Raw genomic sequence first — 25272 nt, 5'->3', positions numbered from 1 at the left:
CAGTCGATAATCTCAGTGGCTGGACACCAGGTAATAAGAAATTTGAGTGAACCATCAGAGTTCACTTTAATGCATTTGGACACATATGCAGATTATCTGAGGCAGGTGGAGCCACGCACTGAGTCGAGAGCTGTGCGAGCACTACTAACGACGGGTGGCCCTCGCATGAAGAAACTTCATGGACGCTACTTGGAGGTCTATGGGCCGTATCAAATAATGCTGAACGTGGATGGAATCAGCATCTACACCAGGACTTACATAACAACAGATGATGACCAAATGGGGCAGATCTATTTGGGTGAAGAGGAGTTCAAAGTCCGCAGGATAGGCCATGACGCCATGATGGAACAAGATGCGGTACATATTGGATATGAAGCAGATGTGACAGCACACCTGCTTGACACCAACGGAACAAAAATCGGAGTCACAGGGCTTCTGGACACAGGCGCGGTGGTGAGTGTGATGCCGATAAAAACCTGGGAGAGAATGGGCTTCACGCGGGAAGATTTGATTCCTACGAATCTCCGACTAGCCGCTGCAAATCGAGGAGCTATCTACGTAGCCGGAAGAACACCGGTGACGGTCCTTCACATGGGAGGACGGAACCTTTGGATGAGCTTCCTGGTGGTAGAGAATCTGGACGACGCCGACCAATTCATCTTGGGCAGAGATTTTGTCAGGAATTTTGACGTGATGATTGACTTGAACAACGGTCTAATACGGATTAGAAACCCGGACCGAAAGTATGTTAAGAGACCAATTAATAGGATAATAACAGATGAAAATAAGGTACCAGTTTTTTTGGACAGAAAAGTAAAGTTACAACCAGGACAAGCTGTAGTAGCAATTTTTAGAATGAGAAATTTAAATTCGTTAAGTGATAGCAAACAGGTTTGCTTAGTACCGAATCCAAATAGTCAGAGTTCGGTGATTTTAGGCCGGAGCTTCTCGGTAACGCGAAACGGACTGTGTGTCAGTGTGTTGTTGAACACACTGGACACCACGGTTTCAATCCAGCGTGGAAAGAAGCTTGGCTACGCCTTGCCGATGAGGACCGACTATGAGGAGACAGAAAACTCGAAGAAATATAGTGTGAAAGACTGTCCTTATCATGCAAATAAAGATAAAATCTTAAAGAGAATTAATGAATTAAAATCTATTCATAAATTGTTTTCAATGAAATCCGAAACGGACGACGGCTTATCAAGCTGCTCGAATTTTCCGGAACGCCCCTCGTCATATGAACTAGATTCTGACAAACCGGTTTTGCCAGAAATAGAACATTTAAAAGGAAAAATAGGTGAGGGAGATTTTGAAAAATTGCGGGACCTCCTAAATCGGAACGCCGAGGTATTTTCAAAACATAAGGCGGACATCGGTTGCTGTAATTTCGTCGAACACGAAATCGAACTAGAAGAGGGTGCCGTTCCCCATAGGGAAGGCGCAAGGCGAATGACGCCACATAAATCGGAAGCGTGCCGAGCGGAAATAGAAATGTTGCTTGAATACGACATGATAGAACCCTCGAAATCACCATGGGCTTGCGGAGTAGTAATGGCGAAAAAGAAAGGGGGGCAGCTTAGATTTTGTTGCGACTTTCGTTACTTGAACGCGGTAACGATTAAAGATGCGTACCCGATACCGCGAATAGACGAGAGCCTATCCAAACTTGGTGATGCAAAGTTCTTCACCACATTGGACTTGGGTTCTGCCTTCTGGCAGGTTCCTCTGCGAAAGAAGGACAGGGAGAAAACCGGATTCGCGTGCGAATTGGGGTTGTACCAGTGGAAGAGGATGCCCTTCGGCTTGTGCAATGCAACAGCAACCTTTCAAAGGCTGATGGCTCAGGCTTTGACAGGAGTGACCAAAAAGTACGGGAATCTCTTGATGTGCTACGTGGATGACGTAGTCATAGCGACACCAACCCTGGAGGATCACATTGATCGACTCGATGAGGTCTTCGGATGTATGAAAAGAGCAGGCTTGAAATGCAAACCATCGAAATGTGAAATCCTTAGGGATTCGATCAAGTACCTGGGAAGAATGGTGGACCGGCATGGTGTGAGGCCAGATCCAGAAGCAGTAGAGGCTGTGCTGACATGGAAAGCTCCTAGAACGGACACACAGCTCATGAGCTTCCTAGGGTTTGCCAATTACTACCGAGAATTCATAAAAGGATACGCGGACAAGGTGTACCCAATGCAGAAGCTGATGCGCAACAAAGGGAAAAAGTTCGAATGGAACGATGAGGCACAAGTTGCTTTCGAGAACATAAAGCGGGAACTGTGCGAAGCGCCAGTACTGGGCATGCCTACAGAAAAGGGCAAGTATGTTCTTGACACAGACGCATCGGTGGTGGCCATCTCAGGAATATTGCATCAAGAGCAAGAATGGAACGGAAGAACAGTCCTCCGTCCCATTGCATACGGCAGCAAAGTCTTGAGTGACACAGAGATGAAATATGGCGCACCAAAAGCAGAAATGTTTGCAGTAGTTACCTTCGTGGAGAAGTACCGTGCATACTTGGGGAGCGCTCCTTTCAAGTTACGCGTGGACAACAGAGCGTTATCCTGGTTGAAGACCTACTCGATGGATCAGAGTTATATTGGTAGATGGATAGTAAGACTGGATGGCTACCATATGATAATCGAACACAGGATGCGTGATAAACATCAGAATGCTGACAGTCTCAGCAAGAAAACTGAATTCTATGAAAGATTGGAGCAGAAGCAGGCCAATCAGGCGGAAGTAAAGGAGGGATTCTCGTTTCTGGACAAAGAAACTTATGAAGCGCTTCCCTTAACGAGATGGTTGGATAAGTCTGGACATCCAATTCCAGGGCATCCTGAGTTACCTGTAGAGAAAGCAGCTGAGATAAAGATCCTGTCCAAGGAGGATCCAGTCCCCTTAGATTTGTTGCTGCGCTCGAACCTGGTCCAGCAAGAACTCTCTCGCATGAATATAAACAGCCTCTCATTATTGGATAAAACGGTGCAAGTCACACCACAATTAATGCGGATGCTGGGTGGATTGTTAGAAAGAGAAGTGACCAGAGATGACCCCGAGTGGACAGCAGCAGTGGCATCGCTAACAGTCAGTGAGAAGGTGAAGATCATGCCGTCCAGACGACAGCACGAAGAAAACGAGAGGGATTGTAGGACAATAGTTCAGCAACTAGTATCCTCAATACCCCAAGAGATTTTAACCAGTACTTCTTACGGACAGAAAGGAAAGGAGAGCGGCAGGCAAAAGAAAACTGTCACTTTTGTAGACCGGGATAAAGACGGTGAAGTTGTAGAACAAAATCTGCTGCAAGACTATTTGTCCGGGGAGAAGGATGAGGAGAAAAACCAGCGATCACAAGATCAACACCCGGGACAAGGAAATTTGTCCGGGGAGTCCGAGATAGACGAGAAAATTCCTGAGGAGAAACAGGACCTAGAGAAGAAAGTTTTGTCCGGGGAGTTCAGATGGATGCAAAGGAAATACGGGCATGATCTGGAGGAGCGTGCAGTCTCCAGCACAACGCCTTCGACGGATGATAAGTCAGAAAGCTCGAAAATGAACACCTATTCAGACAGGGATTCGACCTCGGGATCAGAACTGTCAGAACTGGCGATACACACGCTACTAGTGGAAACTCGGGCGAGAAACCTGGACAGAGAGGTGTACCAGGATCCTGACAGTGATCGCTACCTAATACCAAGCGAAAGAGTCTTTGACAACGCAGCGGATGACTTAGAAACGATAGCGGTATCGAAACGTTCGATAAGCCTGTTGCCGCAGAGAGAGGTAGTCAGGACTGATCTTCAGCCGTTTCAACAAGAAACACAACCGTTGGCGAAGATTTGGTGCGTTAAGATGGAAGAAGACACACATCAGCCCAACGAGCTGAACAGTCAGATGAGAGTCATGAAGACGTACTTGAAGGCGAGATACAGACTCTCGGACCTTCTAAGGGCGCAGAGAAATGACCGCATGACAAGCAACCTAAAAAGGTGGATAGAAAACGGTGCACCTGACAAAGGTGATCTGGAAGAAGACAGCTATAGGATCCTGAGACAATACTTCATGCAGAAGGAGGGGAGATTATATCTGAACAAGGACGGGATCGTGGCTTGCAGGAGAAGAGAAGAAGACAAGGTCTTATACAAATATAACGCGATAGTGTTGCCGCAACTCTATCAGACAGAACTATTATTCAGGTCGCATGATCAGATGGGCCATCAAGGGATCGACAAAGTGTATCAGAGGATCCTAAAGCGCTTTGAGTGGCCTGGGATGAAAAAGGCATGCGAGAAATGGGTGACAGCATGTCTGTCATGCCAACAGGTCAAGGATCCTAGGAAGTTGCGATTTCCTTTACAATCAATTGAGTCGTCTGAATTCAACGAGGTGGTGCAGATAGATCACCAGAAGATATGCATGACAGACAGCGGTTACAACCAAGTCTTGGTCATGATAGATCACTTCACGAAGTATGCAGAGGCCGTGCCCTGCATAACTGCCTCGGCGGAAGAGACATGCGACCACCTGATCAATACGTGGATAGCAAGACATGGTTGTCCAATGACGTTTCAATCGGACAATGGAACGGCTTTCGTAGGCGAGCTTACGAAAGAGCTTATGAGACGGTCACAAGTCGCTCAGGCTCACTCCACGACATACCACCCTCAGACGAATGGCTTAGTGGAAAGACAGAATAGGACGTTAGTGTCGATGCTGAGAGTATATTGTTCCAGGTACATGACCGATTGGGACAGATACCTTCCGCAGGTGATGGGAGCTTATAATAGCACGCAACACTCCACCACTGGAGTCAGTCCACACATGATGCTAACTGGACACGAAAAGTCTTTACCCATGACATTCTTCTACCCAGAGTATGAGGGAAAGAAAACATCCCCACAGGTCTACGTGAGGGATGTGATCAGACGCCAACAGGAGTTGAACGACTTGTGTAGACGAAACACTCAGCAGGCACAGGCAAGGCAGAGGAAAAGATTCGACAAGAAAGCAGCTGGTGCAAAGGCTTACTCGGTGGGAGACTACGTATGGGTATTTCAGAACGTTATACCACCGAAAGGGACAAAAAAGCTTCTGAAGAAGTGGAGGGGACCCTTCATGATTACAGAGGTGCACCAAGAGGGACGCTTTTATAGACTGAGTACTGGCCGAGCCGCCCACTACGAGAACATCAAGCCACACAATCCATCGACAGAAGACTGGTGTATACCTGCAGACATGGAAGAAGGGGATTATCTAATGATGGATCCTGCTTGTGAGATCAATGAAAAAGGCACCAGGGAGAAGAACGATGGAAACGAAGTCGTAGAGGAAGGTACGGATACACCATTGGACCTGGATCCAAACGAACAGATCGAAGTGGACGATGAAACCTTGCCCTACGCAGAGGAAGATTGGCAGGAATCCGAACAGACAGAGGTTCCCAAGAACATGGAATCAGATCTTCCGTTCACGATGCAGACTCGTCAGAAAGACGGGACGAGACTAAGAAAGAAATACAATCCTTACGGTGACGACTTTGTAGTGGATAGGATAGATCTAAAGAAAATAGTGGAGGATGTAGTGGGTTTAGAGGAAATAACAGTGTCACAGGACATTGACATAGTCGATGATCACAACGATGAGTGGGTTGACGACTGGTCGAAACCCGAGGTGGAGTTCGACGATGAGCAACAGCAGTCAAATGAACAAGACCTGACGAACCTGCGTGTCTTAGAGTGGCTGAACGACATGACATCAGACCCTGAAAAGACCAGCGTTACGATTCAAGACGTAGATCGCGAAAGCGCGAAATACATTAAGACCGAACGAGATGATCCTTCCTGGGCTGCCCAGGAAGGACAACTTCTCATTCCAGCTTCTAATCTTGACTTAATACCCGGTATGCGATCGACGGGGACGCCGATGGATATTTTTGTCCGGGGAGTGGGGGTAGGACTTACCCACACTGAAAACTTGATAATAAAAAAATTGAGAATAGCAAGAGAAACAGGAAACTTAGAAGCAGAAACAGGTGAAGAACCTAAGAAACCTGACATAGGCAGGGTAGTTGAGTCATATTTTAATTTACCAAATGAATATTCTAGTAACATAATACTAACAGACAGTGATTTCATACTCACAAACAGAACATGTGCGGTAGCAATCACCGCAGACATGAGTTTTAGGACGGCGCTAGCGGCAGATTTTAAGAGGGAATACAAAAAGGTGGAATTCCTTTGGAAGCAAAGACCAGGGATAGGGGGCGTAGCAGCCTTACCCCCGGCGGTGTCGCAAATACCGGGAAAGTACTTATGCTTCCTGGTAACGAGGGCGACAGAGAAGCAACACGTGGAACCAGAAAATCTAGTCTTGTCTTTGACGAGGCTGAGGGACTTCCTTGTGGAAATGGACGTGAAGGAGCTTTCGCTTCCAGTGTACGATCCAAATAGAGGAAGACTGCATCCTCGGGAATTGTTCGCGCTTGTACACGTGATATTCTCTGATACGAACATACAAGTATATCTACATAAGAAATATTACTTAAGTATAGGCTGAGTGATGTGCGAGAGGTGCGTTAGGCCAAAGACTAAGTTGTGTGTAATATGTGAGAGGTGCGTGATGTTATGTTATGTGTTAGGTTATTAAGATCATGGGTAAGTAGGGGTTAGTGACCATGAACAACTAAATGACGATCTTGGGAATAGATCCAAAGTTTGGACTGTCCAATCTTAGGTCGAATTCCAAAATTTTAGAAACCAATAGATTTTAATAAATTTTAGGATAAATATCTTTTTATCTGAACTGTCTTTAAGCAAATTTTAACGATGTATGTTAAGGTGAAATTGACAGGTGTGACATTCGTGATTCCTTTTCTAGATCCTGATTGATCATTTAATTGCTCACTTGAGTCAAAACTTGAAATCGAATCAAATTAAATTTGGAAAAGAACAGTATGGATAATTTCAACCTGGACGAATTGATGGACCTGGCAGAGGCATATGTAGGACCGATGGTAGATGCGATCTATCGTCGGCTGATCGAACGAGACTTCGCTCTGGAGGACCCAGAGGTGGTCATGTTGCTGACCGCCCTGATTAACATCTTGGGGCACGACAACCGTGGGGACCGCCCCACGGAAGTCCTGTTGATGGCAGCATATGGAGAAAGAGGAGTACTAGACCGCCCGAACATGAGAGTGATGAGGTGGAGAAACGGGGCTCTCTCAGGCAGTGACTTGGCGAATGAGCCTGGGTTGGGAAGTTCTAGGACTTACCAACCAGGTGAGATGCCAATGCCCTCCAAGCCCAAACCTGGGCTGACGAGAATGCATCGGGAGATGAACAGCGAGGCGACCTCGTCTGGTTCACCACTGAGAGCAGCTGTGCCACCAAAAGGGGCGAAAGTAACACAGAAGGTTCAGACGAACCAAACCATACAAGATCTGGACGAGATGAACGATCAGTTGAGAAGTACGAAGAAGGAGTTAGACGATATGACGAAGACCATGCTGGCGATGGAGGAAGACCGGGACATGTGGAGAAAGTTGTTTGAAGACTGCAACAAAAAGCAGGGTCAAGAGATCGAACGCTTAAGGCAGGAATACAAAGAGCGATCGGAGCAGGTGGCGTTGACGACGTCCATTGAGAAAGTGATACCTGCAAGGAATATTCCTCGTGGGCAGTCCCCGATGGAGCTCTTGACACCTCGAGAAATGAGTCAAACAACGGAGACACGGCTTCCAGCAGAGACGAACCGAGTAACAATCCCGGATCCTAGTGACACCTTGGGTGATCCCGTCGTAGAACAGACAGTGAGAAAACTGATAGAGACCGCTGGACGATTGGTCGCTAACAAGAATGCACCTGGTTCCGGGGTGACTGCACCCTATGGAACGATTGACGATACGGGCAGAGTACAACTCTCCCAGACAATAATCAGACAAGGGATAAGTGACGTGACGCCACTCAGGGGGAGTTCGAAGATCACAGAGAGAAAAGTAAGGAAGATGCCAGCGAAGAAAGTGTCTCGTGTAATGGACGTGCAGAAGAATAATCAATTAAAGTATAATTTCACGGGAGTTCCGGAGACAGATACGAGAGCCTGCTTCAATCGAGCTACCTGGAGCCCGGCTGTGAACCTGCAGCAACCACCACTCGGGACATCTCACCTGATATTGGGAGACAGCTTAGTCAGAGTGCTGTCGAATTTGAGGACCTCGTGGGTCACCACGGTGATGGCCTTTGGAGGCGCGACGATTGCCCAATTATATCGCATGGTGGAGCTGATGAATCCAGGGAAGATACCCAATGTGATGATCTTAGTTGGGACGAATGACATCTCCAGAGGATCAGATGAGCAGGAAGCACTGTGGGAAGCAATGATGGTGTGTTTGTTTACTACTCTCTGGCAGAAGTTCAGTTGCGCGGTACTGACCGTTTGCACTGTGCCAATGAACACAAGAAGCCTGACAGTATCAGGAAGAAGGCACAACGAGGGAGTCATGAGATGGAACAACATCTTGAGAAACCTAGCAAATAGAAACGCCGGAAGAATGATCCTCATGGACATTGAACATGAATTGAGAGCCATGGATCAAGCCAGACTGACCACAGATGGCATCCACTTCGACAGTGTCGAAGGACAAGCTTGGTTGAATCGAGTCTTCCAAGAACGGTTGGATGAGCTGGAAGCAGAACTCTTTGACACAGGAGTGCTGAAGGAAGAGGGAACGGTGAGTGATACGGTGATCACCACCTTTGTGCCTCCTAACCTGGAAACACGCTTGGGTACGGTCCCAGCCGCCATAAATTACCGGCAACAAAGCTCCAGTGAACCAGGTCGAAGAACAGATGTACAGGATCGGTTGGGAGAGGCACCGATGAGGAGAACAATTCATCCTAGGAGAAGGATAGGACCTGTCAACCAACCAATCGAAGAAGTAGCCGGCACATCTAGATCGGACACTAGATCGGAGACGACGAGTACCAGTCGAGAGGAAAGACCGAGCAGAGGCTCATTGATGTGGTCGCGATCCATACCGTCTCCTTGGCATATATACAAAGAAGAACTAATGAAGCTGGACCTACAGAGAGTGAGCTTCATCGAAGATGCAAGGAGGATGCTGAATGGAGCGACGCTATCCGTCAGCAGATTGTACTCGATAACCGGCGTAGACTGGTTGATAGCCGCTAGCATAAATTTCAGCTCCACGACGGCCTTGAGATTTGCCGACTTGGAGGGACTGCCCTCCAACAACACAATAGGACCTGTGAATGCAAGACCGTTGCAAGATGTGAGATTGAACCATGATGAGAGGAATCGTGAAGAAAGGCCAGGAAGATTCCTGACGGCGAGAGCACCGATTGGACAACACGTGAAGATATTTAGGCAATTGACGACACCACCTGGTCATGTGAAGGAGAGAGTGTACCCAAAACTAGTGAACCAAGATGGTGATGCCCAGAGATATGGCGGATTGACAGCGATAAAGAAAGATGAGACCATCTTCGCCGCCTACGACAAAGCAGAGATGAGAAAGGCCAAAATCATGGTAGTAGCGAATTCAGAGTTCGTGTACACCTCTAAGTCTTTGTTTTGGCCGGACGTCATAATGCTGGCCGCAGTTGACCTAGACCTATTGCAATCAGTGTCATTGGCTATAGGGGTACAAAGGCAGACAGAAATGAACCCGATAACGATTGTGTTTGCTGGCATCAATGACCATCTACACAGTAGAGGTTTTCTGAGCAGGCTCAGAGATCCTGCAACAGCAGAAAACGCAGTATGGCCCGCGATAAAAGACATCCTGGAGTCAATGGGTGAAGTGGTAGACGCGACAAAGGAGGGATCATTCAACAAGGTGACATTGAGAGTAGTATTTGCGTTGTCTCCGGGATATGCATATCTCCCGGATGGACTGAAGTTTGTGTATGCAATGGTAGCCTTACTTTCGGAGGGAAAATATGATGTGATCATATCAGCCCCGAATCGCATGATAGAAATGGAGAACCTGAGGCCACTTAAGGCTGAACTGCCGGCAGTATGGTCAGATATCTCAAACGCGATGAGAGGGTTCAAGGACCACGCGTTACACATGTTGGTGTTGGACGAAGTGCTGGGGTTGGAACTGTCCAACTTCAGTCGGCAACTCAAACTGAAACCAGGAATAGATGACGACCATCGAGTGATCACGGCGATGTCAAACGACTTGTGGTTCCGAGCAATGGAAGTGGCGAGTGAAGACACGAGAAGAAAAAATTCACTGGAGACGAGAGCTCATCTGGAAGCGATGGTGCTGAGAACCAAGCCGGAAGCAAACCAGTGGCTACACCTGAATCCGAGAGTAGCGGCATTGGGTGCAGATGCTTTTCAGCAAGGCCCAGTAATGATCACTAAGATACACGCCTACTTGTTGAAGGAGGTGAACCTGGCGGAAAATGCCGGAGAAAAGACAGCTGAGTTCGTGAACAGAATGTGTCAGATTACTCTGGAAACCTTCTGGACCCAGGAAGTGAAAGGACAGGAGGGATTTGAAAGGACAGACAGCATGCTAGAAGGGTTGGGAGCCGGATGGACCGCGTCCTTCTTGGCAAAAGTCTACCCGAAAGTCTCGCACTACTTGATAAAGGAATTCCTCCAAGCGGTAGTGAAAGTATCGATAGTGGAATTAATGGCCCTGTTCGTGACATTTGGAGCGGAGATTTTCGTGAAAGGACCGGTGATACTGCTTACGGATGGAATACAGAACCTGCGACTAGATGGACTTCTGACATTGATCGCAATAACCCACGGAAACTTGGGAGGACTGATGAAACTGGCACGTTGTCCAGAGCAGATGAAAGAGAGAGTGAGGAATCTGGATATGAAGAAATCCACAGACTCGTGGAACAAAATAAGAGACCTGAGACACACTCTTATCCAGTATCTCTTGCAGCAAAATCGCTTTGGAACCGGAGAAGACGAGACAATTGAAAGAGAGGAAGATGTTAGACGACATGTTGGAGGCATGCCGCTGTTAACAGATTTGAGCTTAGCTATGAGAATCGATCCCTTGGCACTGATCAGAGGAGTCACGGAGTTCGTGACAGTGATCTATGGACCAGCAGTCACCTTTGCGTTCCCTGACGTTAAAGTGGAAGCATATAGGAGGTCGGTGTTGCACCTGAACCTCATATCGGCAGTGGACGGTAGTACACTGAACTGGTGTGAGCAGCACGCATTGCGAGAGCTCATGAGTGAAGATCTGTTATTTGCGAAAATATCGGAGCCAGAGATGACAGTCATCAATTTTGACGATCACTTCTGTGACCGCATGGGAGAAGTAGAAAGAGGGCACATCGAGGTGTTTCCAAAGCTTTGGAATCTGAGGCCCTATGACAAAACGAATGGTGAAATGACCAGAGTGCCTCGTCTCACAGCAGCGTATCACAAGGTGAGAGAAGAGACGAAGGACTGGGGCGATTACAAGAAGCTACCCGAAGCAATCCCTGAATTCCCTCTGATAAGAAGGATGTTGCTCGGAGCAGTCTCCGTAGTACAAACTCCTAGGTTGAGAGCATTCGAAACCAATGAAAGGAGAGTAGGGAATTTCTCGGCGACGATGGATCCATACTTCGTGGGGAGAAATGCCGCCGTGTTACAGTACACACGATTTGCGTACACGGATCAAGCGACGAGAAGGCGAATAAGCAACGCTGCTACTCCCAAGCCTGAAGGATTTGATGAGGAATGGAGGGGACTAGGCTTAGCTCCAATGAGGATGAGAGGCAGGACTGAATTGCCTGAAGCCTCAATAATCCTGACCAGTGTGAGAAAAGAGATGAAAGTTGCGGGAATATTGCAGACGAGAATTTTTCTAGCACCCTTCGGCTGCGAAGAAACCAAAGTGGTCCATGGAGAAGAGGAAGATAAATCAGCCGGTACATTGCTCATACCGAGATTCCAGGAAGAAGCTGATGATGACAAACAAGGACCATCGAACTCGAATGGGGACAAGTCAGAAGGAGATGACGGACAGGGTGGAAACCGTCAGACGGAAGAACCCATGCAACAAGATCAAGCTGGTGGGGAAGACGACAGGGCATCGACAGGAGGAACATCCAGCCTGGATTTCAATATCTTCAGTGATCTTGAGAATAATGCAGACACGTTGGAAACGACTGAGCCAGCGGATGAAGGCATCTCGACACTGGAACCTCCGTCAGCCTTTGATGAAATGAAACGGAATTTGCCGGAGAGCAGCTCTCCTGGCAATACAAGAAATAACGAGCAGAGAATCCTCATGGAATCACCTCGGAGGAGAAGAATAGAGGCCTCAGCCAGAGTACCTTTCTTGGGAACGCTGCCCGAAGAAGAATGGGAAGTACATCACCGAGACCACGAGAGTAGGACGGGATGTAAGCTGGACAGAGTGGCGTTCATGGAAGAAGTCTGGACTGTGATTCAGAGCTATGGGACCCAGTCCATTCTCAAAACAGGTCTCAATCAACCCTTGATGAGAGAAGTGCTTGACAAGCTTGATGAGTGTGAAGGGAGACTGAGTGAGTTATTGATCGACTCAGCCACTGATGAGAGTGAGGCGAATTCTCCCATCAAGATAACACCGCAGGATAATGAAGGAGAGGTGGTGTACCTGTCAAGGACCAGGAGAGGAACGATGCGATCGAAAATGGTGATTGATAAAATCAATGCGATGAAAATGAAGTTAGGCAGCAGAGTGATGCCGAGGAGGATTGGAAAGACGAAAGTGGATTCGGAAATATCGATGAAAGCTGGTAACTCAACGAAAAGAAAACGAGTCGAGGAAGTCATGGATTTGGGGCAAGGTGATTATCAATTGTCTGGCACAGATAGAATATTAACTGATATAGCGATGGTGCCACCCATTCTCATGGCGTGGTTAAAGTCAACCGGTTATAAATCCAAAAGGAGTGACCGCACTCTGACTGGAGCGACTTTAGAAATGGAAATACTCAGTCAATGTGGAGAGAGTAAAATGAGGGACTTCAAGCCATCTCCCATGAATCATGGAAAGGGAAGTGTTGCAGGACAACTAACACCAGTGGAATACAACAGACTGACAGTGTCTGAGACAGTGTCGATAGATGAACCCACCGGTGGATACATGGAGATGTTGGAATACCGAAACTCGGCTAGAGGGCATGTAATGGCCCTGGAAGAAGAAAAAGCCATGGAGGGTTATCTGGAAACAATGTTGCAAGGCACCACCCTCAAGCAGAAGGCGTACGGAACTTTGGCGTCGTCTGACGTACAGGCGGAGACGATCGAGCAGTTGGTGAGCCTTCCATGGAAAGCAGTAGTATTGAGGTATTTCGAAGAGGAAATGAGGACTACGCCAAGAATACATGCTCTCGTGGCAGTACCTTACGTAAGGACAGAATTACAACTCAGGCTCGCCTGGTGCATGATGGGACTGACTCGCGAAGAATATGATTCGGAAGAAAGGAAGAGATCAAAGGAGGAAAAAGTTTTCCTTATGACGAATCTGAGGGATCTGATAGTCCAGGAGGGAGCAGCAGTAGCGTGTGCAAAGCGGAGAGACGCTCTCTGTTTCATTCGATTCCTGATAGAGCAGATCTCAGTACCTGCATTAAGCACTTGTGTTAAAATGTTGAAGGAAGGCGATGAGCGAACGAAAGCCATGTTCTTACTAGCAATGCTGGATATGCAGCAAAGTAAACCGATGAGGGTGAACATGAAAGAACCTGAAGAATTGGAACCCATGAAAAAGATAGACGAGATCAGGAGATTCTCAAACAAGGAGTTGAGGCTCACTAAAGAATCTATGGGAGCATTGCCGAAATCCAGTGAATACTGTGGACCGATCAAGAAGAAGTCATATAGCTATGTATCCGGGATCATAGGGATAGCGTACAATCCTTTCCTGAGTGAAGACATACGCGATTGCTTCTTTGATTATGAGCAGGCGGTGTTACTAAGATTCTGGACGTCCAGGATTGTAACGATTAAAAGCGTCAACAATTCACAGGCCAAATTGGGACTGGTCTTGGAAGAAGAGGTGACTGCACCTTCAGTACCAAAATCCGACAAGAGAGTGGAATTTGGGTTGGGATTCTCAGATGAATTACTGAGAACGAGCTTGATGGCAGTGTGGGAATTGATGAAACCATCGTGGTGTCCTAGTCCCAACGCTGACTCAATATTACGGGCGACACAGGACATACAGAGGGAACTGAATGCGGACTGTAACCTGCGTGACCTCAACATCATATATAATATGATGATAACAGCCTCTAAGAGCAACGGAGAAGATAAAGTGGAGTTGCCTGGCTGGGGACCAGAAGACTGGGTCAAACCTGGTAGCTGTCTGGCGGAAGTCTGTGGACTAGAGGGTCACGTTTGTGGAAGTCTAGACTGTGTGAAAACCCTGGAGAAACAACACAAGCAGTTGACAGTATTGTTTGGAAATGTAGTGATGAAAGCAAGAACGGAAACGGAACTGATAGCAGATTGCCATGGAGGAACCGATGTGAATCTGGTGACAGCACTAGGATTCTACAGCATGTTTGGTTCTTTAGAGTCACTATTGAATCTAGAACAGAAACATGAGATGGTCACAGCCATCAGCGTAGAAGTATTCCCAGGAGTTCTGCAGACTGAGCAGAAGTATATAGGAAAATGGAGGGAAGCAATCGAAACGGAGATGAACATCAGACACAGCGAAACTTATTGTAGACCATCAGGAGCACGATATTTGGTGGGTTCAATGTTGGCTCCAATGTGCAAGAGCAAGTATCCTGTACATTTCGTAGCTGTGGATGTGAAGAGTACAAGAACGATTGTGGATCAAGCCTTTTCAGTGCCGAAGTGCGTGAGGTTGGCAAGAATGTCTGAAAAGTCTTACGAGTTACTGTGTAAGATTTTCTCAGCAGTTCCAGAAAGAACCAAAGAGGAGTTGGAGTCAATACTAGGAAAGAAGTTCATGGGATATGTGAGCGGGAACTTCAGTGACTTTGAAAAACAGAAACAGAGAGGATCAACTGTCACAGATTACAATGCAGTAGATGAGAATGATGAGATCCACCGAGTGATGATGGAAGTGGAGCCATTGCTGGAAGCTTCGGGAAAACGGAATTGGAGGAGCATCATGTTGACACATGACGAGTTTCCTTGCCACTGCTTGCTGCAGACCTGGTGGTATCCCAAGCGTAGTAATCTGGTGTTGATCTGGGACTCTGGAGAGCTGCTCTCCATGGGTTTACCAGATTCATCACAGCCTATAACAATAGTGATAGTGGGAGTTATGATGGCGATACGATGGCTGGAAGCTCATGTGAGAGAAAATAATAGACAGGAGGCACCGACGAGAGAACAACTGCAGAAATTAGATTGTCTAAAAGATTTAGATCTTTTTGAGACAATGTGCAAAGTTCTAAACATTCCGATGGAAGTGAAGAAGATATGGGCAAGAAAACGATTGATGCCATGGTTCAGAGCTAACATGACTGCATGGTTGTACGAGTATGCGAAAAAGCATATGTCGAAACATGGCAGAGTGTACAGTGAATATCAGCTGGACATTGGGGCAGGAGCTTTCAAGCGAGCTTTCGTGACCCATCGGAATGCAGTGACCACCGCTGTGAAAAGAATTTCCAGGACGAGCGAGCGTAGTGGAAATGAGAAGGCAGAGATGCTGAAAGAAGATTTGGAGAGAAACGTGACGTTGTGTCTCCACAACAGCTTCTGTAGAAACAGAGAATCAAACGTGGATCCCCTACCTTGCTGTAAACAGAGGGTGGAAGAGCAGAAGTGTTGGAGGACGGCTTCCAACAGCGTCAGGATAGTCAATGACGTGCTACAAGACACGGAGACCGAGAGTGCAGAGTCAGCGTCACAGGAGGAGGAAATGGAGCATTGATGAATGGTCGAGAAAACAAGAGGCAAAAAGAAGGAAAATTAGAAGAATTTAGAAGTTTTAGAACTTCTAAACGACGAAAAAAGAAGAGAACAAAGGGATGATGAAGAAACGTTAAAACTCAGAATCGTTTTATGTGTGTGAAAAACTCAAGTGAGAAACCAAGCAACCAAGTTGTAATTGAAAACTGAAACATTTAGTTGAGTTTGGAAATTGTTGCATTTATAAATTTGCATTTTGGTTTTAGTTGAAGTGGCTTTAGAGACACTCACTTATTATTTATTTAGAAAGGCTTGAGGGAAGAGTATATTTAAATATTCCAGCCTGCATGATTGTTTTTAATCACTTAGGAAGACTGATAACTTTGTGGTGACATGAAAAACTTGAGTAACTTCTTGAGGAGGGAGGTTGTTGCATTGTTCTTTCTAACCACGAGGTCTCTTGGTTTTAATATTCAGGACAATAAACAAGCAAGATTTCCGAAGGGAAGGAGCATAGTAGGATAATTTTAGCTTGTTGGTTGGCAGGACTGTCCTGCAAGCCAACACCTTTTAAATCTAGGAGAAAAAGTTTCAATCGGGATATTGACACTGGAAGTCAGAAAATATGTTTTATCTTAAGTCATATCCTCAATGTGCAGATTAATGAAAGAATTTGAAGGCTATAGTGATGTAGTATGATGCCATTTATATTCTGCAGTGAGTCGATGTGACGTAGGTAAAAGTAATTTCGTGCATTTTGTAAATTCTGTTCGATGACACTGTAACCATTTAGAATATTGCGCGATTCAATGAGGACATTGACCGGACTGTCCGGGGAGTATGTGACATTCGACCAGAATGGCCAAAATGCAGTCTCTGCAGAATTCAGGATTTTTAGCAGTGAACCTTCCGAATTGGCGATTTAGAACGGATAAGGACGTTATTTGAATGATTGGCCAAACGGTGAAGGCTAGAAGATTCTGGAATTCTAAATTTTAATTTTTCGAAGTGATGACGTAACATTTCTGAGAAATGTTAAAACGGCCATTTTGGCTAAAATAGCAGAAAGAAACAGAACAACTTTATCTGCGATTACGAACAGTACGAAAATCGAGACTAAAAAACAACAACGAACTACCGAGCAGCAGAGGACGTTCCGAGTTGCAACTATTGTGCTGTTACAATAGTTGCAAGGCCGTTGCGAACAACGGTGAAGGGTAGAAGCCAGCCCTCCGAGTTAGCGTGAACCTGAGGTTAAGGAGCTTGATTCGCCGGATTCAAGAATCCGGAAGGGTCTCGGGACGGGAACTTTTATGAACTTGTATTGAATTTTAGCATCCTGTCATGTCCTGACTTGAATTTAACTGATATTTTGATTAGTTTTGACAAGGATGAGGTGCTAGGAGTTGGGGGAAAGGGTTGATCCATCTTCGATGGAGATGATGATTTTTATCTACTGAACAAAAACAATAGTAATATGATAAGTAGTAGCCCTGTTTTTAGGAGTGACCTCGTGGTCTGGGGATACAGAGACCCAGCCATGAGCTCACTAACTTTGCATGTAATTCAGTTAATTTGAGCGTTCTGGTCGAAGCCGGAGAACAGTAACGTTTTTGTCAGCCTGATGTAAGAAAGACCACCGAAAAGTACTGGCTTGGTAGAGACGGTGAAAAACATGCAAAGCTCTGTTTAGACGCTAGCCAGTCGTCTTAAGACTTAGTTTTGTTATCCGTCGATATGTATCTTCCGGGCGAATGTTACATTTTTTGCGCCCCCTTAGGCAGAAATTTGCACTCTTCAGAAGTGCAAAATTTAATTTTGTTCTAATAAAGTTTATTGTGTCCGAGTATGCTTCGTTCCGTTTTTCGCTCAGTTTCTCTGTTAGTTTCTGGATGGTTTTTGTAGAGCCTGATGCTGCTCCTCCGGTACACGCAAAAATTATTGGAACAAAGCTGCTGTGTTCCACATCCAGAATTCGTTGTTAGTATTTTAATGTTTTGACACCCTCATGACATTTGTAGGCGTTAGATGTAGTCTTAGGGCGTTATTTAGCATGGGGTTTGAAAATTTTTACAACGAAAAAGTTCGGCTGAACTGGCCTCCCCATAGTTCATTTGCCTTGATGTCAAATCGAGCGTCATCTTCAGTAGCGGTTGTTTTGTTGTGAAAGCTTTCGCTTTCCAGCGATTGAAGTTTCGGCTCTATTTCAACATCATAGCATACTTCGTCTAGGAGTGTCGCAAAAATATCGCGAATTTCAATATGTCTAAGTTGAGTGTATCCACTTTTGGGACATTGTAGAATGTGGGTCAGAAAGAACAGTTGTCCACATGGGCATGTTTGCTGAGTGTTTGGTGGTTCCCATCCATATCTCAGTAGTAATCCATATTTAAACTCTGATTTGTTGAGGGAAAAATTGTGTTTTTAAAATGTAGCAAGCTTAGCCTTTCTGTGGCGCTAGATTTATCAGTTTTTTTTCTGTTGAGCAATTGTCCATAAGTTTAGCTTTTTTTGAGAGTGTGACGGTCTGTCTCTCAGTTTGGAGGTTTCGAATTATCAGAGTTTGTTCCGTTTTTTTAATCACTGTTTTCTAACAGATCACAAATGGCTCGTGACCACTCATAATTTCTGGAAAAGTCCGTGTTACTGAGGAGGTCTAATCGTCCAACTCTTAGTGGTAGTGCAAAAAGTCAGCGATTTTAATAGATTATATGGTTTTTACCAGTAGTACAAAGAAGCAGCTACTGTCTTAATTTTTTCTCAATTTCATCCATTTTCTTGAAAGCTTCCGGAGTTGTTCTGGTTAGAAAGCTTACTTTATTTTGAAATCCCTTTTTGTAGCAGGAGTATGCATTTTGTGGTGATGTTTTAGCTATTTTGGAAAGCTTTTCAGTTAGGGCAGTTGTCTTTTCAGTTTCGCTTTCCATGTTTTTATCGCAAGCTGATAGTGTTCCTATAACCGATACAACGACTCTGAAACCGTCTACCATTGTAATAATTAAACCTTCGGATAGTTTTATGGCGCTTTCCCGACGGTTTTTCTTTTCTATGAGTTGACTTTTAGAAGGCTTCACACGGTATCCGAAATCCTTTCCGTGCAAATCCAGGTTGTGCAGTATTGCGCGGAGTTTCCTAAGATCACCTGCAGCGCTTCCGTCATCTACATACCATTTTTGGGTGACATTTGGGTTTTGCAAGAGCTCAATTAGTGGGATTATCCCAATTCCGTACGAAGCCATTGCGAGGGGATCACCTTGCCTTGTGACTTCAGCAGATGTCAAAACCGTGTTATTGACATATATTTTTGGGAGATATTTATATGAGCTGGACAAAGGATTTCGATATTTTTAGGGCAACTTCTGTATTGAGCGATTTAAATCGATTTCTGCATCAATAAATTGTATGGAGTTTGTTTCCGGTTTCCCAAAATTGTTCCTCAAGCTGTGGATAGCACATTCGATTGCACATTTCTGGCCTAAGCAGATTTGGATTTTTTTCCGAGGTTTTTAAGGTCTGATTGTGTACATTGGGTGATTGTTTTGCCAATCAGAACCTCGCCTATACCAATGGGCCGTACCCCTGAAATTTTGTCCAGAGGTATCAGGCGACACGAGTTGTACGCCGTTAGTTTTTCATGGGGAGAACTTTACTTGCTCTTGTAAAGGATAGCTTTGCTATTGTTTTGCAACGCTCAATGGATGTCTGATTGTGGTCAAATAATATCCTTCTCCATTCGCACGCATCTAGATCTGAGTGACCATGGCTTCCGTTTGATTTTAGGGTTGATTTTTGTACTGTCTTGGCGTTTATTTGTTTGAATATAGAGGAGTGGTACGGCATTTTGTCTTCACTTACTTCAGTTATATAGTTAGTGTTCACTGTTTCGGCTAGGGATTGTTTTTCTTCAGTGACTTCGTTTAGGGGAAGTACGCATTTTCTTTTCTTGTCTGAGAGGCAGCTCATACCGACAGATATTTTGCTTGTCCTCATTAGCATAACGAATTGCTTAATTTCCTCGTTTTCTTTGCACTTATTTGTTTTGGATATCTAATTTGGAGAGCTTTCGCTTCAGTGAAAAGTTCGTCTAGTAAGGCTTGCTTCAATAAAACTATGCGGCGGCTCATAGTTTTGCAATTTAATCCGTTTGTTTCTGATTTAGTTTTGGGGAGCAGCAGATGTGGGAGAATCATTGCTGCTTTCATTGCGACGTTAGAATTTGGTGTTTCTTCTACTAATGACAACAGCTGCTAGTTCAGTAATTCCATCAATTGGAAACCGGGCTTGATCTTGCTTAGAACTATGAAACGCGGTTTCCAGTTAACAAAATTTTTGTATATGTTGTAATTTTGAAATTCAAGTTCTTGGTCGATAAGTTACCAGGGGTCGAAGAGGACTGTAGTGATTGCTGGGGGCGATGGATTAGATTATGTTGTGTTGGGCAGTACGTTTGTTTCGGGTGTTGTCGGTGATGTTTCTTCTTTGGTTGGGATGGGGCTGTGCTTGTTCGTCTGTTGGTGGAGTTGGACTTTTTTTTGAAAAACTCGGGGATGCAATGTATGCAAGAGAACCCATCGTAATAAAATTTGCTGCTCTGTAGCTCGTCACATGAGACATGGATGTATGCTTTGCAAATGGCACACCGTATGCCTCCTTTTCGGAGGTGGCGTTTGCAAATATGGCAGTGCGTTTGATCGCCAAAACTTGACAGCGAGGAGGGTAATTTTATGGTAAAAAAATACAAGTTAGCTGAGCGAGCAAACAACTCAAAATTTTTTTACCATAGAAAGAAAAATGAAAACCATCTTTACAAAACGTAGTAGCACTAAAGTTAACGTTTAGATTGGGGGAAACAGTTCGGATTCTTGAGCGATAAAATGTATCTTTAAGGAGAAACAAAAAATTGTTTAGAGCAACAAGTTTGCTGTTTATGAAGAGATTGTTTGCAGAGGGGATGGTTTTGGGGATAATAAACATATTTGGCTTAAATTTATGAATTATCAAATTTATTAAAAATCTCCAATCATAAGCAAAGTCTGAAACCGTAGATGAGTTATTATTAAAGCTGGCTACTATATTAACACAGTTCAGTTTCTGCGAGGGGTAGCGCGAGACAGTAGCGGCATGGTCGGCTAGCTTTGCACCTCTGTACGAGTGAACCGTGGCTCCGACATCTTTGGGGCTGCAGTATTAGACTTTGAGGTTCCAAATAACGGTTTCCTGCTCCAATTGGGTAGCCACTTCGGCGTGTACTTCGGCACGGACATTCACTGAATAGGGTACAAAAGAGGCAAAAAAAGAGAAAGAACAGATTGTAAAAGGGATTGTAGAGAATTGAATTTTAAAAACAAATAACAAAAAGAAATAAAAGCGATTACAACCTGGTTTTTCACGAATGGAGGTTCCGGCGGGGATGTCCGGGTAGAGGGGGAGTATCGCGGCTTAACCAGTTTGTCTCTAAATTCCCGTCCCGGGCCTTCTTCTTACAAGCGTACCATTATGAGCGTACCATATCACATGAAACTATTTAATAAGTTTATCACCACAATTAGGCTAACAACATTTCTCTCAACAGTTTATCACGAACTTTCTCTTGTCGAATTTTTCCTTTAATGTATGCTTTTTTAAGGTCGTCTTTATAAAAAACTATCTATAAACGATTCTGTTGGTAGTCTTCTGGGCACTCCGGCCCATCTTTGAAAACACCATGTATCATATTTTTCTATGTCTCTCCATAATTGTCTGTTTTAGTTTATTGAGGTAAAACTCAAGACTATGTGTTCCGGATGATATGATTATTGAGTCGAGTAGTTTTTTCACAGAAAGTAATTATATTTTCTAGAAATTAAGCTTTGTGCCGATTTTTTTAAGAGCGATTACAGCTTTGTTCCTGGATGTTTCGTCGATGTTTGTTGACATGAAGGTTCGTTTGCATGACCACCCAAGTAGTCAAATCAGGACCTTAAGATGTGCTATTCGGCGTTAAATTTTTCTGAACTTAATGATCTTTGTTTTTCCAATATGTTCTTCCAGATAATTCATATTGCCGCACGACTCCAGATTTTGAAGGTTACCAGCTATGTACTCAAAATTTCGGGGTCCAATGACAAAAAAATCTGGATAGAAAAGAGTCGTTTTATGGTTTCATTGAAGGTACAGGTCCAAATCTGTGATGAATAGGACAAACAGTAAGGGAACAGCTTGTCTCCCCGTGGTAATATTGTATCCTATTTGATCTCGTCCATCAAAAATTTTCCGCTAGTTTTGATTTTATTTGTTATGAAAGCCATTTTTTGGCTTTTCTCCGCATTTTCTTCAAATTCGATTTCAGTTTTTTTCCCAGAACCAACAGTGACCGGAACCCTTTTTTGGCTTCTTTGTTGTTCCGACCATTGAAAGTGGGGAGAAACTTTGGATTCGGAATAGTTTATTTTTGTTCCATGAACAATAAGATATCACAAATCAATCATCGGACTGAGACCTTTTCGCAAACAGTTGCATTTAGATTCAGCTTCGTTGAGTAACCATCAGCATAAATACTTTCTTCTATTAAGGCTTCAGATCCTTCACAAAACTACTGGTGTTGATTTTATTCGTGATTGAAGCCATTTATTGGCTTTTCTCCGCATTTTCTTTAAACTCGAAGATTTTTTTTTCCCAGAACCAACAGTGACCGGATTTCTTTTTTGGCTTCTTTGTTGCTCCGACTATTGTAAGATTCGGATTAGCTCTTTTTTTTTTGAAAAAATTTCCATGAAAAATTAGATACCACGAATCATCAGACTGAGAGCTCTTCGCAAACAGTTGCATTTAGACTCAGCTTAATTGAGCAATCATCAGCATAAATACTTTTCTCTGAGAGGGCTTTCGACCCTTCAAAAAATCATTTTGTTTTTGTTTTTACTTTTGATTAAGACCATTTATTGGCTTTTCTCCGCATTTTCTTCATTTATTGGCTTTTTTCTTAATTTATTGACTTTTGTAACATTCGGCCGGAAATACACAACGATTGAAATTAAAACTAATTTCTAAAACGACTGGCTAGCGTCTAAACACAGCATCACGTGCTTTAAGCCGTATCTAGCAAAGCCAGTTCAATAAGCTCTCTCTTAAATACCAGGAAGTGTTTCAATCCTGGCGCTCAGCCTTCCTGATGGATGAAGTCAGCATGGTAAAGAGTGTGACAGCACAATCGTTACTTTCCGGAATGCTCTCTGGTTTTCACGTTCGTTGTTCTTATTTCTGCCTGCTTAAATCAAGGTATTTCTGGTTCTGACTAGCAAAAATCGTCGTTATGATTTTTGCGCTTTTCAGATATCGCAAAAAAAAAATCTTCAACCAATTTTAAAAACCATTAATTCATGCCAAACTGACACCTCTCGGTTCGTTCCCTTCGTCGATTAAGCACGTTAATTGTCAAAATCAACACATTGTACGCAAAAACTGCTCGATTTAAAGTTCGTTCATGACATGCGTTTTCAAGTCGTTCTGGTCAAACGGCACATTCATCCCAGACAGTCCAGTCAATGTCCTCACTGAATTTTGATCTTCAACAGCAGGTTAAGTTGCCCAGCATAACACCATGTTTTTGGCAGACAAAGAAGTCGAAATTCATCAAGAATTATCGTGATGCTCCTCTTATTTCTTTTTCCTGACGCTTCCAGCAGCGGATCCTTTTCCTTCATAACGTGGATTTCGTCCTTGTTGTCTATTGCATTTTTCTCAGCAGTCACTAGATTCACTTTGTTTCCTGCGAGGCAATCTGCGATCAGTTCCGTTTCCGTTCTCGTCTTCATCACTATATTGCCAAAAAATATCATTAGTTGTTAATGTTTTCTCGCAATTGTCTTCACGCATGTGACCTTCCAGTTCATAGATTTTTGCCAGACATTTACCAGGTTTAACCCAGTTTTCCGGTTCCCAGCCAGGCAACTCCACATTTTCCTCTCGGTTGCTACTAGAGGCTGTAGTCATCAGAATGTAGATGGTGTCAAAGTCTCGCAAATGGCAATCTGCATTCAATTCTCTGTGTATATATTGTGTCGCTCGGCATTTGAACTCGGGCAAACTCCACCCTGTTATCAGATTTCGGTATAGAAGGTACAGTGACCTTTTCTTCCAACACAAGTCCTAACTTGACTTGCTGACTGGCAATACTTCTTATCTTTGATATTCTCGACAACCAGAACCTTAGCAACACTGCTTGTTTATAATCGAAGTAGCAGTCGCTTATGTCTTCATTGATGGAACGATTGTACGCCAGTCCAACAATTCCAGACACATAGTGGTACGACTTCTTTCTGATCGGTCCACAGTATTCACTGGACTTCAAAGGTGTCGCCATCGATTCTTTCGTGAACCTTAGCTCCTTGTGAGAAAATTTCCGGATTTCATCGATCTTGCTTATGGCTTCTAGCTCCACAGTTTCATTCATGTTCATTCTCAGTGGCTTTCTTTGATGAATATCCAATAGCGCTTGTAAGAGCAAGGTCTTGCCGACTTAGTTGCCTTCTCTCAACATGTTCGTGCAGGTGTTCTGCGCTGGTGCCGATATCTGTTCCAACAAAAAGGACAAAACAGTGAGCGTCCCTCCGTTTTGCACACGGCAATGCCGCTCCTTCACAAATCACCAGGTCTCATAAATGCGTCATTAAAATCACCTTCCTTCCTTCGCTTTTTTTGTTCTTTCGAACCATACTATCCCATCTGCAGTCTCGTCATACACCAAGCAAGTCTGAGTTGCAATACAGTTTTGACGGACGGTGTCGCTATCAGAGCGTGTACTTTGGGGGTGATTCGCTTTTCTTCTTCAAAATGGTGTAATGATACAGCCCTCCACGGTAAACTCACAAGTTGATCCATTGTTTCCGTGTGCAGTTCTGAAGAGGCTAGCGTTCTATAATCCATTTGCATCATAGTCGTACCCTTGATGTTTTCTTCTAGGTAACACTCCATAGCACCTTTGTTTTCTAAGGCTATCAGATATCCGCCAGCCGAAATTTTGTATTTCATCATCTCCATGTATCCACCGGCGGGTTCGTATACCGTGACTGTCTCGATACTGTCAATCTTTTGTGCTTAACTGGAGTTAGCTTTCCTACGACGCTTTTATTGAGACCTGTTTTTACAATAGACTAGATCCCGTAGCACTCTACTACGCCCCGACCTCCTCCATAAAAGCAAGTCTGTCAACACCTTGTTGAAACTCCTCTCTCATCTCTCTGTTTCGAAGGTCCTTCATACTCCGCCTTCAATTACCTCAGTGTGGTCCCTGACCTGGTGACCCTAGTTAATTCTGTTTGCGTGTTGAATTGGCAGTTGTCACGAATTCACCAGTATGGTCCATCCCATTGCTGGCCGTGTTTATCATCCTGACCGTACCAAACTAAT

General features: G+C 44.5%; 1 protein-coding gene across 1 annotated transcript in view; it reads right to left on the bottom strand.

Annotated features, from left to right (window-relative positions):
• The window catches only part of LOC134846979 (tektin-4-like), a 145278-nt gene extending 123859 nt beyond the window's left edge, over positions 1–21419 (bottom strand). Inside the window, exon 1 of the mRNA XM_063864448.1 lies at positions 21408–21419. The gene's annotated coding sequence lies outside the window, so the exon portion shown is untranslated. The remainder of the gene's footprint in view (positions 1–21407) is intronic.
• Positions 21420–25272: the final 3853 nt, after the last annotated feature.

This window comes from Symsagittifera roscoffensis, chromosome 5 (assembly GCF_963678635.1).
Source record: "Symsagittifera roscoffensis chromosome 5, txSymRosc1.1, whole genome shotgun sequence".
Taxonomy (NCBI): Eukaryota; Metazoa; Xenacoelomorpha; order Acoela; family Convolutidae; genus Symsagittifera; species Symsagittifera roscoffensis.
The sequence above is the reverse complement of the archived record's forward strand: the minus strand, read 5'-3'. Positions and strand labels throughout refer to the sequence as shown.